This window comes from Rhinopithecus roxellana, chromosome 22 (assembly GCF_007565055.1).
Source record: "Rhinopithecus roxellana isolate Shanxi Qingling chromosome 22, ASM756505v1, whole genome shotgun sequence".
Lineage (NCBI taxonomy): Eukaryota > Metazoa > Chordata > Mammalia > Primates > Cercopithecidae > Rhinopithecus > Rhinopithecus roxellana.
The window spans coordinates 9,205,805-9,211,804 of record NC_044570.1 but is presented as its reverse complement, the minus strand read 5'-3'; positions in this window follow the sequence as shown (position 1 = coordinate 9,211,804).

The following is a 6,000-nucleotide window of genomic DNA, read 5'->3' as shown; positions in this document are numbered from 1 at the left end:
ACGGCTAGTTTTTTTTTTTTTTTTTTTTTTTTTTTTTAATTATACTTTAAGTTCTAGGGTACATGTGCATAACGTGCAGGTTTGTTACATATGTATACTTATGCCATGTTGGTGTGCTGCACCCATCAACTCGTCAGCACCCATCAATTCATCATTTATAGTTTTTTGTATTTTTTTAGTAGAGATGGGGTTTCACCGTGCTGGCCAGGATGGTCTCGATCCCCTGACCTCGTGATCCCCCCCGTCTCGGCCTCCCAAAGTGCTGGGATTACAGGCTTGAGCCACCGTGCCCAGCCTTTTTTTTTTTTTTTTTTTTGAGACAGAGTCTCACAGTGTCACCTGGGCTGATATGGCCTGGGGTTGGAGAGCAGTGGTATGATCTCGACTCACTGTAACATCCGCCTCCTGAATTTACAGGATTCTCCTGACTGAGCCTCCTGAGTAGGTGGGATTACAGGTGCCTGCCACCATGCCTAGCTAATTTTTTGTATTTTTTGTAGAGATGGGCTTCGCTATATTGGCGAGGCTGGTCTTGAACTCCTGACCTTGTGATTAGCCCACCTCACCTTCCCAAAGTGCTGGGATTAGAGGCGTGAACAACTGCGCCCAGTCCATTTCTTCTTTCTAAAACAAGGGCGGGGGGGGCAGTTATTTGCAAAAAGCACCGTTTAGTCTCCAGATACATTTTCCAGAAATGGCACATGCCGTTCAAAGGCCTTGACACTTTCATGCTTTCAAAGTGGGATACCTAGTCTAATGTACATAAAAGCATAAATGGCAAAGTTGAAGATCAATATTATAACTATTTATGTATTTATGTGAAGCACAGTACAAAAATGGTAGCACAGACTGGGCGCAGTGCCTCACACCAGTACAGCACTTCAAGAGACTGAGGCGGGGGAATCATTTAAGGGAAGGAGTTTGAAACTAGCAAGGCAAACATGGTGAAACCCCATCTCTACTAAAAGTACAAAAATTAGCCAGGTGTGGTGGTGGGTGCCTATAATCCCAGCTACTAGGGAGACTTAGGCAGGAGAATTGCTTGAGCCTGGGAGGCAGAGGCTGCAGTGACCAGAGATGGCCATTGCACTCCAGCCTGGGCGGCAGAGTGAGACTTCATTTTGGTAAAACAAACAAACAAACAAACAAAAAATGATAGCACGAAGTACACTGCCATAGCTTAGGCATTATACTGGTAAAAAAAAATGAGGAGGTGAAATAAAAAGTGAAAAAATTTATTTTGTTTCTAACACTACATTACATAATTGTATCTGTCCAAATCATTTACAAGTATTAAATCAATAAACTGCTAACATCCATACAAGGTAGTTTTCTTACTAAAATGTAATAATTTAAATAATTGGCATCTAAGCAAGAAAAGACAAGAAGTAATTGGAATGAAACCCTAGATATTACACATTAAATTGGTGTTCTTTGAGAGTTTATACTCTTCTCTCCCTCTACAATATCCCTGTGGAATTCCAGGCTCCATTCATCTAGGACCCTTCCCACCTACAAGTCCTGTATCTTTTTGCCCAAATCACTCAGTACATATGACACTTTCCTTCATGGATTCATTCATGGTTCCTGATGGAATTCTAAACTTAGTGTCATAACCTATGCCATCATTGTCAATTAGAGGTGGAAATTTCTGGCCTATTGAACCATAGGGATCTCCCATCTTCATTGCTCTTCTGCCACCCATTCTCATGTCTCTTTCTCTGGGATTCATGTAGCCCATCTGTCTGTAATTTTCCTGTAATTTGGTGCCTCATCTGTTCTGCCATCCCACATCAATGAATCATCATCTTTTCCTCCTCTATGTCATTTCTCTTCTTGCCTCAATTTCATTTCTTTATGTGTCTGCATTCCTTGATTGTGAAGTTTTTGCATGCTTCTTAATTCTTCCTCCTATCTTATCAGATCTTGGCGCAAACAATTTCCTTGATATTCATCATAGGTATTGCCCATTACACTTTCCAAACTAGTATTTTATATGCTTCATGGGTTTTTTTGACATATTTCCTTTGCTGTTTTGTTTCATCCAAGGAATTCCATCACTAAGAATATTCAGACTTAAATGCCATGTAGGTCAAAATGAGGAGGGATTTTTCTGTCATTTTGATACTCTGGATTCTTCTGTGAAATTTTTTCAAGAATACTGTCTTCATCATCTAGTTGTTCAAGTGGTTTCACAATGACTAGGTGAGGAGTTATCAGTAATAAAACATCTTTACTGCATCATTCAATGCCTTTCTTGCTACTACCAGTCTAAAACAAATTCAACAATGCTTTTCCTTATAGATATTCCATGATCATCCATTATTACAATGTCCCTTCCAATAGCACCCAGCTGGTTAAAAGCTTGTTCCAGTAGTTCTTTGGAAACATAATGTTTTTTATGAACAACAATAAAAAGTGTAGCAACATGTGTGGCTAAGCAGACTTGAAGTTGACCACCCCCCATGCTTTTAACAAACAACCAACAGCATTGTATGTAAGTTTTCTCTCTATGCTTTAGGAGATATAAATTGGCTTCAAACTTCTAAAATGAGGTCTTCTCATTGTGGCCACAGAGCCTGGCAGGCAGGGGCCTTTAGTTGTACTGCTAGTGGTAGGGCAGGTGGTGCTGGTGGCTTCTAAGGTCTCCCCACAACTTTCATGTGGTGGCTTGTGGTGGCCACCAGGAGTGCTTGTGAGGCAAGAGAATAGGATCTGGAGGCAGGAAACATCAAACCAACTCACACTGACTTCCTATAACTAAATCAAATGTCAACAGTTCAGCTATGGCAGGAAATATTTTCTTCATTTACACAGGGCATACACTGAGCAGATGACTTTGTAACTTTACCTCATCTGTTCATTTACATAGGGCATACACCAAGTAACCAATGGAAACCTCGAGAGGGTATTTAAGTCCCAGAACATTTTGTGATTGGGCTCTTGAACCCCTATGCTTGGGTCTACTCCCACACTGTAAAGTGTACATTTTTTTTAAAGATAAAGTTTTGCTCTTATCTCCCAGGCTGGAGTACAGCAGTGTGATCTCAGCTCACTGCAAACTCCACCTCCTGGGTTCAAGTGATTCTGCTGTTTCAGCCTCCCAATAGCTGGGATTACAGGCACCCATCACCATGCCTGGCTAATTTTGTATTTTTTAGTAGAGATAGAGTCTCACCATTGGCCAGGCTGGTCCTGAACTCCTGACCTCAGATAATCCACCCACCTCAGCCTCCCAAAGTGCTGGTTTACAGGTGTGAGCCACCATGCCCAGCCATGTGCTTTTGTTTTTCATAAATCTCTGTTTTGTTGATCTTTTCCTTGCTTTGTTTGTGCATTTTCATCACTTCTTTGTTCACAATGCCAAGAACTTGGACGCACTCCACTGGTAACATATTTTGGCAAGCCAACCAGAAGTTAAGCCCAGAGTTTGGCATTTATTTTTCTCCTTTTCCTTTCTGCTCAATACAAGGGAAACTCTCTCTCACTCTCTCTCTCTCTTCTTTTACACTGGAACCCTTGGTGGGCAGCATCTAAACACAAGGCAACTGCAGGTTTCTGCTCTGGCCATTCTGAATGACTATTTTCTGTCTTTTCTGGTTGTGCTGCCTGATTGCTACATGTGACACAGTTCAGAGCAAACTTGCATGTGTTTCAGGTTTAATAATAAAAGCTTAAATCAAATATTTTGTCAAGAAAGTAAAAAGCATTGTAAGAGTTACAGAAAGAAGAAAGCAACATGAAACACGTCTATCAGTTAAAGACAAGTTTTCTTTAGTTAAAACCTGAAAGGCACTCCTGGCCAATTTTGGTCAGGGAGCACTTTCTCTTACAGACTAAGAGTATATACTGGTTTTAGGGTGAAGGGGCTTATCAGAAGCCTGGAATGTTTATGTTTCCAGAAGTTTATGGCAGGGTTGGAATCTCTCTGGGAGGAGGGGAGGTTATCTTGGGGCAGACATCTTACCAGCCCAGAGGGGGTTATCTCGAGGCTGGCATCTTCCCAGCTGGAGGAGGCTTATCTTGGGGTTAGCATGTCTCTGGTCAGAGAGGAGAATGTTTCTGGTTGAGGATGTATTTGTGGTTTATGGTTATGTTGATCTTGCCCTTTGGATTTAGGTGTTTTTTTATTAAAGTGAACTTTAGAATTAGGGGCTTGTCCAAGGTGCTGATGCTCCTGCTCTGTCAAGTGTAATATGTCTTTTATTTAGATCATGTGACTTGAGTAAGGCCTAGGGTCATGTGGAGTTGGCCACACCCCAACTATGCTAGTAATAGCCTTAGAACCTAGTAGGTAATCAATATAATTTACGAGGGTTGACGTTAAAATTAAAATTGCTAAAAGTCGCCTTTATAACATGTAATTCAGACTACGAGAAACAATTTTACATGCAAGGAGTATAATAACAATAGAATGTGTTTTTGGTAAAAGATTGTAAGAAGTCATGGGAATGTAAATTTTTTTAAACCTTTAGCATATTTAATGGACTTCCCAAAATCAAGTTTCAGCTTTAAAATTGTCTTTTATTCTTTGACATTTTTAGTTACATGGGAAGCATTGCCAAAATAAAATAAAAAAGTTTAGTCAGCTTTAGATTATATTATAGTGAATAATATTAATATATGTTCCAAAATTATATGAGATTCCTAAAATTCTAATATGTCTGAGTATATGCTATCAATTACAATTATGATTATTATGTTAACTTATTGTAGACCAGAAAAATAATTTAATTTCCTTGTTCTAACCCAAGTAGAACAAAACAATTAATTAAATACCACAAAAATATCTTGTCAGGTTTTCATGTTAACCAGCTGCTACTGAAATTGTTTAGATGTACAATTTCAATTAACTCCATGATCTAAGTCAAATTATCTATAATAACTCATCAGTCATCAGCGATGTGCACCTAATTTGAAGAGACGGCTGGTATTCAAGAGGATATAAATCTAATGTTAATTAAGCCTGCACTCATGGAGAACCAGAATGGCCACTTTGTCCTTCTTGAGTTTTTAAAATTTGTATTATTAAAAGTTATGTATACCATGACTCATCATGGAAAATATAAAATGATCCAAATTGAATATATTAATGTGATGACTTTTATATTACTAAAATAGTTTATAACCAATGTTTGGTTCCATATTCCTGGAAAACAATCAAAGCTTCAGGTACATTTGGTCAGCTGATGGGCCATTTAAAAATTTTATAAAGGAATGTAATTCAAATTTTTTTGTTTGCTTGTTGGTTTTGTTTTGTTTTGTTTTGTTTTGCTGGAGACAGAGTCTCAGTCTTGCTGCCCAGGCTGTGACCTGATGGGCCATTTCAAAATTTTATAAAGGGATTTAATTTAAATGTCTTCTTTTTTGCAGGGAGCAGAGTCTTGGTCTCGTCACCCAGGCTGGAGTGCAATGGCACAATCTGAGTTTGCTGCAACCTCCGCCTCCCAGGTTCCAGCAGTTCTTCTGCCTCAGCTTCCCACATAGCTGGGATTGCAGGCACATGCCACTACAGCTGGTTAATTCTTGTATTTTCAGTAGAGATGGTATTTCACCGTGTTGGCCAGGCTAGTCTTGAACTCCTGACTTCAAGTGATTCATCCACCTCAGCCTCCCAAAGTGCTGGGATTACATGTAGGAGCCATCACACAAAGCCTCAAATGTTATTTTCAATGCATGTTTTCTTGTTGTATAAAAGCTGTCCCATGCAAAAGGGCTGACATTATAACACTGTTATTATTTAATGTATTTTCACCAGGTAAAGAAAGCATTTTATGGTTCACTGAGGACAATCTTTTGAAGACCTAGAACCCTAAGACTGAGTCTTCTGAGAACATCAGAGAAAGACTGTCCTTGCCATCTGCCTTGCAGCAAAGCTTTGGAAACTTGAACTTTGGATTCATCATCTCACAACTGAGAAGGACCCCTCCACACTGTAACCCCATATGAATTGTTAAGGTAAAACTAACCAGGGAAGTTTTTCCCAAGAAGATGGTATCC